We start from the raw sequence: 13,478 nt of genomic DNA, 5'->3' as shown, positions 1-13,478 counted from the left end.
AGAATTATTTAAAGAGGGAACTGTATTACATTTATTGTTGCATTACAATTATCACCTGCAACAGGAGATATCTTGCAAACATGCAAAAGTTTTCCAAAAGTTCTGTAGACTTGTACTTACAAATACACATTTATTACAGTGCTTCATGGATAAAGGTAGGATTTTCTAGCTGTCATTTTACATGAGTCACCTTGATAAGATTGTCTCCATTGTTAATAGGTCTCATTGATTTGAATCACGATACCATCTTTCTGGATTTTTATTTTTTATTTGTGCGGTCAGCTTTTTGTCACATCTCACATCATAAATATGAACATATGATGATGATAAATTAACTTAGACTAGTGTATTAACTATGTTCTGTAAAGATAGCTAAATAGATACAGGCCTTACTGAAAAGTATGAAATATGACAAATGGTATATCCCACATATTACTGGAACAAAAAAGATACATATAAACTTTCCATAAGTTTAGTAAACTTTGCCTGGAGTATTCATTTTAGCAATGTATATGCAAAAGTTATAACATAGGGGTAGTGCAGAAGGAAGTTGTTTCCTTCATATTTCCGTACTTAGGCCTGAGGCAAACCTTGTCAGTTATTTATGTTACAAATTCCAAAACAGCTAGACAGTAGAGATAACACAACCACAATGCCCTGCATATAAACTGGTAACTTTACACCATAAGGGGAGATAATGCTTTTTTCATGCTGCGTGAAATCGTATCTAGGGAAATGATAGGACAACAAAACTCATGATTAATCATATGTTTATAGAAAACCTTTTTCAAAGAAAGTGCTGCCAGTCTACCATTTCACAACATTTTTACACTAGTTCACACATACAGGCCTAAAAAAAGCTCTGTGTTAGTTTCATACCATAAATGTAAAACAAAAATGTTGTGCATCTATGGAAATTCACCCCACAGTATTCTAAAATTTGAAATTAGTTCATGAAAAGTGCATCTAGAAATAACAGAAAACAAGACAAGCAGGTTAGCAGCTTTTACCTCTCATTCTATATTTATACTTCTCATATGATGATGGCAGTCCGTGTATTTTCCATTTATCATCTGAAAAAGGAGACCACATAATGAGATGAATGCTTCAGTTCAATACTTAAAAAGCAGATCTGATAAATTAAAGAGTATTTGAAAAATGCACCATTCTGTTCTACTTGCATTAGCTACTGTAGTTTTCATTTTTCTTTTGCTTGATTAATAGGTATTACATAAAACTATTTGGTTTTGGTCTGTGTATTTGTTTTGTTCATGTGAAATTTGTTCTTCCAGTAGTCTCATTGATCCCATGACTCATTTTCAGGGGAGATCCAGGCAGTCAAAGCCCACTTTCCCTGTAGAAGAAGTACAAACATGACTGTACAAGTGCCAATAGAACAGTAGTCGACACCATTAATACATAGACAGGCAGTTATACACATAATAAATTAAAAACATAGGTCATCAAACACTCAGATGACCAACAATAGGCATGGAATATTCAGAAGAAGTTGTTGGGTCCTGTGGGTGTGTACCATACTGTTTGGAAATTTGCATACCTGTTTGTGGGAGAGAGTTGTGCTTGTAAAGAATGTCTGGAGTTGCCTGGTTCTGTGGCTTAGAAGTATAAGCCTTGATTATGACCCACATGACTTGAGAATGATTTGCAGCTCAGGCAAGCCCTGGAGGAGTCAAGTGTGGGTACTTCGCAAGCACTAGTCCTAAAACTGACATGCAGTTGCTTAAGCCCTTTACCTAAATCCACACTTCATATGAGGGAGACCTAAGTTGTTAGAGGCACAGACTGTACGTGAGTCAAGATTGGGTTGGGTGTCTCCACAATAAACAAGACCTTCAGTGCATTAGGAAAAGAGTATGTCCTCAAGAATGTTAATTTTAGATCTTGAGAGAAGGAAGATTGAGTAGGTTTAATGTGTTAAAATGTAGTAGGAAAAGGACTGACATTATAGTTCATCAGTCTTTGTTGGTTTCTCCATTACTTAATAGTTCATAATAACAGAGTTTGTCACTATCCTTTAATTATTTGTTAATTTGCTACCCAGCTAGTTAGACTAATCCAAATGGACTCCTCTATCCATGACCCTGATATACAACATACAGTATATTGAGCACACTTTTCCGTATAACTAAGAAGCAGTTGTACATCAAACCTCTATGTACACTTTAGTATTATAATTGCAAAAAATAATTATAAGATCATTGTACACCTAGAATAAACATGCAAGGATTATGACTTCAAGCAAGAAGTAAGCTGTACAGGCAGATTTTATTTTATTTTTTATTTATCATTTGTTGACCGGGAATGTCCGACTAGGTTCCACAGAGCCTGTTTTCAGCGGAGGCCCGGGGAGAAATTCTCCAGATGCATGTCTTTGGAATGTGGGAGGAAACCGGAGTACCCGGAGGAAACCCACGCGAACACAGGGAGAACATGCAAACTCCACACAGAAGGCACCCCAGCCGAGAATCGAACCGGAGAACCTCTTGCTGTGAGGTGACAATGTTAACCACTGCACCACTGTGCCGCCCAGATACACTCAACTATAAAACTCTAACGGAAAAAATATCTTGTGCTAAGAAAGGCTTACCTAGCATTCAATACCAGAAATTGCAATTGTATAGAACACAGAGGATTATGACTGATGCAGGATAAATCCATTTTGGGAACACACAATAAAAAGATGTTAGGATAACCTATCTGATCATAAAAAGCTCCTCCTTTGAATGACCAATGCACAAGTACTGATTACTCAGTCACAAGTGATTGAAAATGTACAACACCCATCTACAACCCATTTGCAAATATTAAAATAAGTGTGCTTATACAGGCCTTCCTGCACCCCTATGTGGAGAGATGGCCCCCCAACATGCAACTTGTTCACATATAGTAACTACTTGGTTGCTCAACAGTGGAAAAAGGTACCTATGAATCCTATGTAACTTTGACTCATGTTCGGAAAGATTGATCTTCATCAATTGTTTCTTATTACATGCAGGGAAACCACCATAACATTTTGTAATACATGGGATTTCCAAGACAGCTGCACATTGAGTAACAGTTTAATTTCAGGTCTTCCAGTGTGAAAACAGAAATTCAGAAGAGACAGTGAACTCATTTTTTGGGGTAAATTTCAGTAACTGGCTAGTAAGTGTACGGCCTGGATGCCTGCTGAAGAAATTCAGCGAACCTTAAAGAAAATCAACCACAAAAGGTGAGGAAAAAACACTGACAGGGAAGAATTCTGCAGCTGTTCAAAAAAAGGCAGTGTAAGCTCCAGCTTTGGTGCAAGACATGACTTCAAGTAAGTTAGAGGAAAAAAATAAGTCAAATGTACTCAGAGCTGATTAAAATAAAAGAAGCACTGATGGTGTATATCAACTCAAATAACAACAAGAATGGATAAAATGGAAGAAGCTGTAAATAGATATTCAAATGAGATGAAAAAACTGAAAAAATTGGAGGTCAAAATGAAGAAAAGGCAGGCTGAATATGAAACTAACCAAGAAGAGATGTTTCAAAAAATAATAGAATTAGAGGACAAAATACAGAGGGAAAACCTGGGATTTTCTGCTGTACCAGAGAAGTTGGAAGCAGCAGAATGTATTAATTTTATAAAAGCACAAATAAGCTACTGGACTGGTATTCCACAGCAGGAGTTGTTTATTGAAAGGGCATGTCATGTGTATGCACCAAACCTGACCATGAGAAAGCAACCTAGACCTTTAATAGTAAAGAATCAGTCCTACCAGCAGAATGAGTTGATTCTGAAAAACTGGCAGAAGGATAAAGCACTAAAAGTGAGAGACAGTGGAGTATTTGTGGAAAATGATTACTCACTGTACACCAGGCAGAAGAAGAGTAAATTTATTCCACTAATCAGGGAATGTCAAGAAGCAGGTATGAGATTCAAACTGCTGTATCCAGATATCTTCAAAATATTCTTTCCTGGAGGGACAAAATCATTTTTGATGCAGAACATGCTAAGGAGGAAATACAAAAGTTTGTCCAACAAAAAGTGAGCTGTGAAACAGAAGGAGATTCTGCTTCTTCTTCTGGTAATAAAGACCACATTGAAACTGTGCCGGTGAAACCTTTTCCAGTGTTTCAACAGAAAATGCTTGAGAAACAGAAAAAAGCACAAGAGTTGACTAAATGAGCCAAGAGCACTTCGGAAAGGAAGCAAAGACTGGATTTGGGAGATGGAGATAAACAGGAATAAAACCAGCAACACAGAAATTGACAAATAAATGTGAGATTATAAAGCATTAATTATATTTGTGGAACATGACAGAACAAGAAAACCTGGAAATATTGGATTTTTTTTACTTTGTTAAACTTGTAGGGGACTCTAAAGCATACGGCCTACTTCATGTCATTAATGTTTGGAGGAACACTTAGAAGAGGGGAAGAGGATGAAAAGATTTATCTGTAAGTACAACAAACTTTTGTTCTTAACAGTAATATTTGTCTAGTGCATAATATCTGCATGCTGTAAAGTTAAGTTTTCTCAGTTATTTTTAAGTGTAATGGGGATACTAAAGTAAACATATGCCCCTGTTTTTTCCAACTTTTCTCTTTCTCTTTCTTCAGTTTTAAGAAATGTAGACACTGCAATAAAAAAGAAGAAAATTATTTTCAAAGAGTATGATACAGCAAAATATTATGTGGTTTCTCTCATTCTGGATCAAGGATCTTGGCTTTATTTAGTAATAAGTTTTAAGAGAAAGCAAATAAAAAAAATGAATATAATAAAGCTGTTCTCTAGCAAATAAATAAATCAGTAAGTAACTGTAGAAGCAACCATCTATCTGGTTCTCATATCTCCATGGTGACAATCTGATAAAGAGCAATATAAACAGAATACATCTTTCTTTTAATGGCCTTCTTTCAATGGCTAGGAGATAATGTTTTCTGAAAGCATTCAAGTGTTTTCTCATTCTGAAAGAGCAATAAAAATAAGATAAAAGCAGACAGTACTTAGAAGAAGCACAGGCAGTACCATGCATCTTAGCATGTCTAATCTCCCTTTTAGGTTAACCCAAGTCTGTGACTGTAGCTGTCAGTTTGAGACAATTGTTCCTAATAGGAAGGTAAAACTTCAATATTTGAAGATATACATAGCTTTGTGTGTTAATATTAAGTTAATAGGTTTGGGGTGTATTTTTGAGGGCTTTCAATAAAACAAAAAGGTTTGTAAGATGTGACATAGGCTTAAATAGATATGACAAGAAACAGCTGTATAAAAGGTCAGCCTGACAAACATTAGTGTGTGCATGTAACAAAAGCTGGAACTAGATACTTAACAAAAAACTGCAACAAATAAAAGATGGGAATAATAACTTTAAAAACATGATCCTTTTGATAATATCTTTAAATGTTAATGGTCTCACAGATATATAGAAAAAAGAAAGAATAGTGAACTATATGAAAAATGTGGAGTGCGAATAGTTATGCTACAGGAGACACATTTGGAAAGAACTGAACATGTGAATTTGATAAAGAAAGGTTTTCAAGACAGTTATTCAGTGGCATACTTGGGACAAAGGAAATGAGGAGTACTTATATTAAATGCAAGATGAGATCCAATTGTGATAGACAAGGATAAAAAGATAATAATACTAGATATGTAGTACTAAGGGGCTACTGGCAAGGGGGAAGGATTACACTGGCATGTATTTATATTCCACCAAAAACTGCTATAATGGAGCTTAAGAAAATTCTGGGCGAAATAATCAGTTTTCAGCAGGGGAATATACTTATACGTGGGGACTAGACTTTGATTTGCAGTAGGCAAGATGTGTCTTGGGGACCCAGAAGAGGAAAATATAACAAAGGAGAGTAGATTTTTGAAGAAATTTATGAAGATATTTAGAATGGAAGATGTGAATTCAGTAGTAGGAGTTTGGAGTGAATTTACATATTATTCCCAAAGATACAAAAACTGTGCTAGGCTAGACAGAACTTAACATTTTACAGGAACATGTGTATTTAATTAAAACTTCTGATACACATCCAATAACTATTTCAGATCACACACCAATAATAACTAAAATAAAAATCCAGGGTAATAAAATAAAAATGAGACACTATTGCTTTTCCTCCTCTCTGTTGAAAAGAGAGGAATTTATTGAATGGGTAGTGGAAATTATTTGGGAGTTATTACAGAAGAAAGAAATTTCTTCTGGAAATATAGCAGGGAATGGGATAAAATTAAAGTGGAGTTTAAAAATAGGGTGTAAATAAAAGAAAGACAGATATGGTTAAGAAGCGACAAGAATTATTTAGAGGGACTGACAAAGGGGGAATCTCACAGAACAAGAAAAGGAACAATTGCAGAGTCGTAAGCAGAAAATAAAGTTTACATTCATTTTGCAGAATTGCATGTTGTATTTTACCTGATCGAATGCTGTTAATTGAATTATGAAAATGCCATACAGTGTTTTACTGAATTTAATTTGAGCAAACAAAGCCTGCGTTTCATTTATGTGCAGTCGATGTTATGTGCTTTGCATATGATTGCACGTTTGGTGGGTTATGGGTTTTAGGTGTGCACAAATTTCACATTTAAAAGATGAAAACAAATAATGAAAATATTTGAATGTTGACGGTTGCCATTCCTCTAATTCAATATTTGAAATGATCAGTAGTTCATAATTCAATTATTCCAGGCGATGTTTTTGTTAAAATATGTTGTGTAATTCGGCTAAATGAATGTAAACCAAAAATAAAGGATTACCTTGATAATATGCATTTGTTTAGAAAGAATGCTGTTGAGCAACTGTTTTCTGATAATAATGCCAAAGCGCAAAAACTTTTAGTGCAACGACTGAGGCAACAGAAAGAAGACAGGGTTGTCACCAAGCTTAGGGAGCCTTTAACAAGGAAGATAACAAGAGGTCCTGTAGAGGTACTAGAAATATTTTGGAAATTTTATGAAAGTCTGTATAAAGCAGGGAAATATGGAGATCAAGCAAGGGTACAAATGGAAATGTTTATGGAAAAATTAAATATGCCAAGGTTAGAGACAGATGAGGCTCAATCACTAATAGGCTAGAAGGAGATGACATAAAAATGTTGATGTGTAACCAATCAACAGGAAAGTCCCCAGGAATAGAAAGCATTTCTGTGGAAGTTTGGAAGCTAGAAGGGAAAAACTGATAAAGATCTGGAAGGTTTTGTTTAATAATATTTAAAAGGAATAAATCCAAAGCTCCGTACAGCAACGTAATCACAACAATGAGACTGGAAATAGTCTCTGCTAGGTTAGCAACCAAAGCGTGAATGGACTCGGAACAAGGAATAGAAAAACACAATTTATTGAAGTACTCTGTACAACGTGGTAAGCGCTTTCATCTGCAAAGCAGACTTCTTCAGACCACTAAACATCAAAATAAGGAACATATTTAAAAACTTTTTGGCGCCAGAATTCATTGATAATTGAATAATCACTTCCTATTTAAAGTGCCAATGCAAGTAATATTTAAACACCATAATAAAATACTTTTCATAGGTTCATAGGTTCATAGGTTCATACTAGGCTATCTGCCCTAGGGCATTTATAAGCCTAGCCAGAGTGTGTATGGCTTTCGCCACCCATATTAAATTAATTTTGCTATGCCCTTTTTCAAGGTTAGTATACTGTGCCTCTGTCTAACAGTGACACAGAAGTGATAACCGGGGTAAACCTATGATCTCCCATCCACTCATCAAGATTCCTCTTGAAGAGAGTCAATGAGGGACTCTGCCTAACCTGGACTGGGATTTTACTCCAGAGTGAAGGGAGCCTCTGGGTTATGAATCTGTCCCTCCAGCATGTCCTCTTTATTTCAGTGCTGAGGTTCAAGTCCCTCGAGCGCGTAGCTCGATGGGATTTGGATTTTCTGAGGTGCAGCATGTCCATTAATTCCGGGTTGGACATGGCTTTATACGTCAGGCACAGATCGCCTCTGAGCAGGCGGTATGCCACTGAGTAGAGCTGGAGTTTCTTTAACCGGGTAGCATACGGCATCTGTTTGAGCCCCTTGATCCTCTTGGTGAGGTACTTTTGGGGTCTTTCCAGTTGCTGCAGGTGTCTGGTAAGGTACATCTCAAAAGGGACATTGTACTCAATTATGGGCCTGATGAGGGATGAGTAAAGAGGCATGATGACCTCCCCTGATCTAGATGTGAATCCCTTCATGATTAGGTGGGCTATATAAAATGTTTTTCTAACCACTTTGGCCACGTGGTTGTCAAATGAGAGATTGCTATCAACTTGGGTCCCCAGGTCCCTAATTACTTCTTCTGTACTCTGATAATTAAAAATTTTATACACAATAAAAATACAATAATTAATAATAACATTAAATACCAAAATTATAATAAATGAATTGACTGTACTAATATATAAAAACTGTAAAATGTAAATGCTGTAAAATGTACATAATATATTTGATATATACATAATGTATTAGCTATAAATACAACTCTGCCTGGAAAAATACTGAAAATCAAACTGCACTGAATAAATACTGCTCAAAGTGAGAATAATAATGTCATAAACAATCATATGTATATAAAATTTGATATAAACACATACAAAATAGTGTGACTAAGAAATTAAATATTTTGCTAACTTTCCATATCACACAAACTACAAGTGATATTATATCTATTCAAAATTGATATATCAATACATCTTATAATAACTGCAAAAAAGGTTTAATAGAAATGAATTTATTAATACCAGGGAATTTTGTGGCATTAGTCATCATCTGCCACATACACACACATGCACATACACACAATTCCCCCCACACACAAACACATGAACCTACACTACAGACAAGCAGGGGACAAGTCCCCCTGCACCCCCACACCCCACCTACTTAAATATTCTAATTCCAAGGTTGCACTACACAGACACACACGAAAACATCACCATACAAGCTACATTCCCCTTGCACACACACATCATAGTAACACAACACACTGACACACTCTAAATCCCCTAAACAAAATCTTTAAACATAAACACTTACCTGAATCTCCATCTATCCATTCATACAGCACAACACCAGAAGTGCTAATTCAACCTTTGGCTTTATGATCTCGAGAGTCTGAAATTCGGTATTTCAGAATTTCGGGATTATAAAGTATTCCCATATATATATATATATATATATATATATATATATCAAGAGAGAGAGAGAGAAAGAGCAAGTGAGCGAGAGAGCTTGCTGGGTTGCTGAAGCAAATGGACAGCAGTAACTTGATGGGATTTCTGCTCAGTTAGGTTACAGCATTACATATGCTTGTGGTACCATCAAGAAAGTTTATAAGGATGGCTGTTCAGCAAGACAGCAGCAGCCTATCAAGATATTACCCACCTTGGCAGTAAAAGTGCAAAACCCATTTCTGATGATTACAGAGAAGATTGATTGAAGCACAAGGGAAGAGATGCACTTGACTATCTGGTTTTCTAATTTGTAAAAAATGTCAAAAAAGTATTTGATGTGGTGTCATAACTTTTGAGGACTTTGGACATTTTTTTATGTTCTTGATTCAAACTTAACTTCATATTTCTTGTGTTGGAAAACAATGTCAGTCTACTGATCCAGCTGGAGCAAAAAAAAAATAAATAAATAAAGCTGACTAGGTCTTGGATTTAGAAAGGCTTAAGGTAAAGAGGAATCCTTAACATGGCTGTTTTCCCTAGGGGCTTCATTGCACAGGGTGGCCTCATTGGTAAAGCTGCATACAAATACACCATGATGGAGGCAGTGGCTGGTGCTAGTTAGGCATATGCTCTCCTCCACAAATGCCAGTGGCTCCAGATTTACATTGCTGAATAATTCACAGATTAGGTCAGCTGCATAAGATTTCACATTTGGAGGAAAAAGTGCACTCCAAACGAGATACTAGTCACCTATTTACTCCTTTGGAAGAAATCATGGTGCATGTAAGTTGGGGTATAGAGTTACTAGTGTGTGTGTGTGTGTGTGTGTGTGTGTGTGTGTGTGTGTGTGTGTGTGTGTGTGTGTGTGTGTGTGTGTGTGTGACTGTGTGTGCATCTGCCTAGATGGTCACACCAGGAGAGTGTTAAGTAGAGAACAGACAATCTGGATTTGTGTGTGTGTGTGTGTGTGTGTGTGTGTGTGTGTGTGTGTGTGTGTGTGTGTGTGTGTGTGTGTGTGTGTGTTGGATTGTGCATGCTGTTTATTATTCTTGCTTTGCAGGACTAGAATGATTTGTGTGAAGCAACTTGGAATATTCTAATGTGTGGAAACTGTTTGGAACAAAGGTGCAATGCATTACAATGCCATCCTGTTTTATTACAAGCCAACATCTGGACTGAACATAGATATAGTTATAACAGCCTGGTGGGGACCGGCTAGAAGAAAGTAACTGGCTCACTTGTCATGTGTTCAGTTTCCATTCATGTTTTAAAAACAGGGATAAAATACATCACAGAATACCCAGACCTTCAGAGTTTCTGGGTGCCTGGTGGCCCTCATTCACCAAGGCTGTATAAGTGGATTTTGACAAGGGCCTAGTAGTGGCCTCTCCCTGAACCCCACCTAGTATAAACACAGCACCACTCTGAGACGTACACAGAAGGTCACTATAGCTTATATGGGGGAGCTGGGGATGATGACATTATTTCTTTAACTTTCCTCACAAACTTCAGATGCTTTCAGAGAGAGTCAGTAAGCTTGTACAGGAACACTGGAATGTCTAAAAGTAATAATTTGGAAATACTACTGTAATTATTGTTTAGGTTATTATTGGATAAAAGGGTTGGAAAAAGCTCTAAAGTACATCTCAGAGCATCTATAACCCCATGGCTTTGGGGTGCCTAGTTCAGCTTAATTTAGTTATTACAATATAGTCATGATGAGTTAGGATGTGTTGAAAGGATTCAGGAAAAATTAAAATTAAAGAGCAAGAATGAAATTTCGCTCAAGCCTATAAGTGGATGCAAAGCTGGTTTAAAAAACGGAAAAGGCTCCTCAGAAGTATGTAGAACCCCTGTCACTTCTGGGAGCCTTGCACTCCCCAGCGCCCCCCCCCCCCAGCTTAATGCATTTGTTTCCTATACAGTTATCAGAGAGCAGTCTTTCCTATGTAAAATATGTGGAATGAATGAATGGTGATGTAGCATTCAGTAATCACACTGTCCCATGGTGGAATACTGCTGCAAAGTACAAGTTGATGCAAGTCCCTTATGCTGAATTGTGCTATGAAATCTACATTAAAATCCCTCTCTTTCTCTTATGTACCACATGGTATACCACTTAAAGTCTTTAATAAATAACTGACGAGCTAGACAAATTATATTACATAACGGTTAATTTCCTGGTATGACAAGTCAGTCTGTGCTATATTCATTGTTTCAAACCAGTCTGAACTTTGTGTCTGATCAACAGAAGTTATAATTGGTCCTAAATTCTAATCATATGAATACATACTGGTAAGGCAATGTGAAAACTAGACTAAGAACTTGTCTGTATCTGCTGCCATGGCCAGGCTCAGAAAAGTTGCATTATTCTACACGTGAAAAGGTATGCACATCACCCACTGGTCATTGCTTACTTAGTTTGTGACTATCTTAACGGGTGTTGAATGAGGTGTGTGGCTAAAAACAAACAAAAATTGCTTTTTTTAATAAAGACAAAAAAGTAGCATAAGCAATAACTTGGAACCTCATGACTGTGCAATAATGGATCTTGAGAATTAAATCACTAATTACCAATGAGCAAAGTTTGGTGATCAAATTAATGAGTTCAACCATGCTGCATCCTGCAGAATGGAGTGTTATTCCCAAAACATCCATGCTGCATCCTGCAGAATGGAGTGTTATTCCCAAAACATCCATACTGCATCCTGCAGAATGGAGTGTTATTCCCAAAACACCCACATGCATACAATGTGATTCTAAGCATGTCACCTAAAATATAATAATTGAGCTTGACGGCAGATAAAGATAATATTGAATAACTAGTTTGGTCATTATTTGAAAGATAAGGTGTAGGTCCTAATTGTCTAATACCTCATCCCCCTCCTGGACAGAAGCCAGAAAATTTCTTATATATATACTCCAAACTCGTGTATTGCTCAGTATCTTTAATATAACTATATTTTTCTATGGTATATATTCTAAATGCTGAATTAAAAATGCAGCATACAGACTAAAAGTATGACATTGGTATTTCAGTGTCCAGCTAGTAGTATAACAAGCATACTCACCTGGACACAGTTATCTTCTTTGATGACTCAGCTGTGCCCTTTAAATTTTATTTATGTGTTTGAATCTGAGGCATTTGCTGCCTTTACCCTGGATAAAAGTTGCTGCCTTAAAAATTAAACTGTATACCATAGCTTACATGCTCTGTGATTGGCAATAGCACCAACCGTCATTTTAAGGATGGCCTTATTGCTGTTTGATGAAGTTTTCATTTCAGTCATTATTTTGATCCTACTGTCTCATCAATTATTTTATTGCTTAGTTTGTTGGTGTATACTTTTTTGGCAACTGATTCATTTTTCCTACTATGTATGAAAATTACCTTCTTCACTTAACTGAATTTAACTATTAAAGATAGCAACTAGTTCTTTGTGTTTATTTACAACCTGTGCACATTAATGTGCACATTACTCAAATAAGTGTCACTTTATTTATTTTGAATTTAATAACTTGATAGGTAGACTGGTCCTGGGACCATTTTTAACTATGACCAGGGCCATGGGTAAAGAAAAAGGAATAATGACCTTTTCGTACATTGCTTTAGAATACAATAAGCTTTGTTTTCACAGTTCAAGTTTAGAATAGCACAAGCAAAATAATATCAAATATAAGCATCTCCAGGTATTTCATAGAACATATATTCCTTGACAACATAATGTCACAGCTTACAATCTAGGTTATAAGTGCAACATGATAATTAAACATAATATGGGTCTATATCACTTCACTGAACCATCATTTCAATGAACGGCATTTTATCAAAACTGCCGTTCTTTGATTCTACGAATTCCCCACAGCTCCCCACACTCCCCCCTAATTATATATACCAACTCCAAGATCACACTACAGTGGAGAAAGGGCAAATTTCCCGATCTTCACTGTACGGCGATCTCAGTATGAACAGTTCAACAAACAGCATGTTTGATGTAATAGCACTGAAAATGCCATTCGATGAACTGATTTTTTAATGAACCAATAGGGAATGACACAACATACATAAGTTATTACCAGGAATTGCAAGGGTAATATATATCAACGTTTCTAGGAATTTATTACATTAATCACTGAAACATGCTAGAAGTAAATAAATGTGATAAAAACCCATGCTAGTCAAATATTCTGAATTACCAATACTGAACAAAGTTATTGTTGTTATTAGATAAATGTAACAAAGGTTAGTAAGCAAGTTAAAATGATTCTTTTCATTCCTATGTGATTAGTAAATTGTATT

General features: G+C 36.2%; 1 long non-coding RNA gene across 1 annotated transcript in view; it reads right to left on the bottom strand.

Moving 5' to 3' along the window:
* Positions 1–258: 258 nt before the first annotated feature.
* Positions 259–13,478, bottom strand: part of LOC122807045 — a 497,813-nt gene continuing 484,593 nt past the window's right edge. Inside the window, exon 5 of the long non-coding RNA XR_006365581.1 lies at positions 259–1,354. This is a non-coding gene — a long non-coding RNA (uncharacterized LOC122807045). The remainder of the gene's footprint in view (positions 1,355–13,478) is intronic.

Source organism: Protopterus annectens, chromosome 7.part0 (genome assembly GCF_019279795.1).
Source record: "Protopterus annectens isolate FY-2018-M chromosome 7.part0, PAN1.0, whole genome shotgun sequence".
Lineage (NCBI taxonomy): Eukaryota > Metazoa > Chordata > Ceratodontiformes > Protopteridae > Protopterus > Protopterus annectens.
This window is presented reverse-complemented; position numbering and strand designations above follow the sequence as displayed.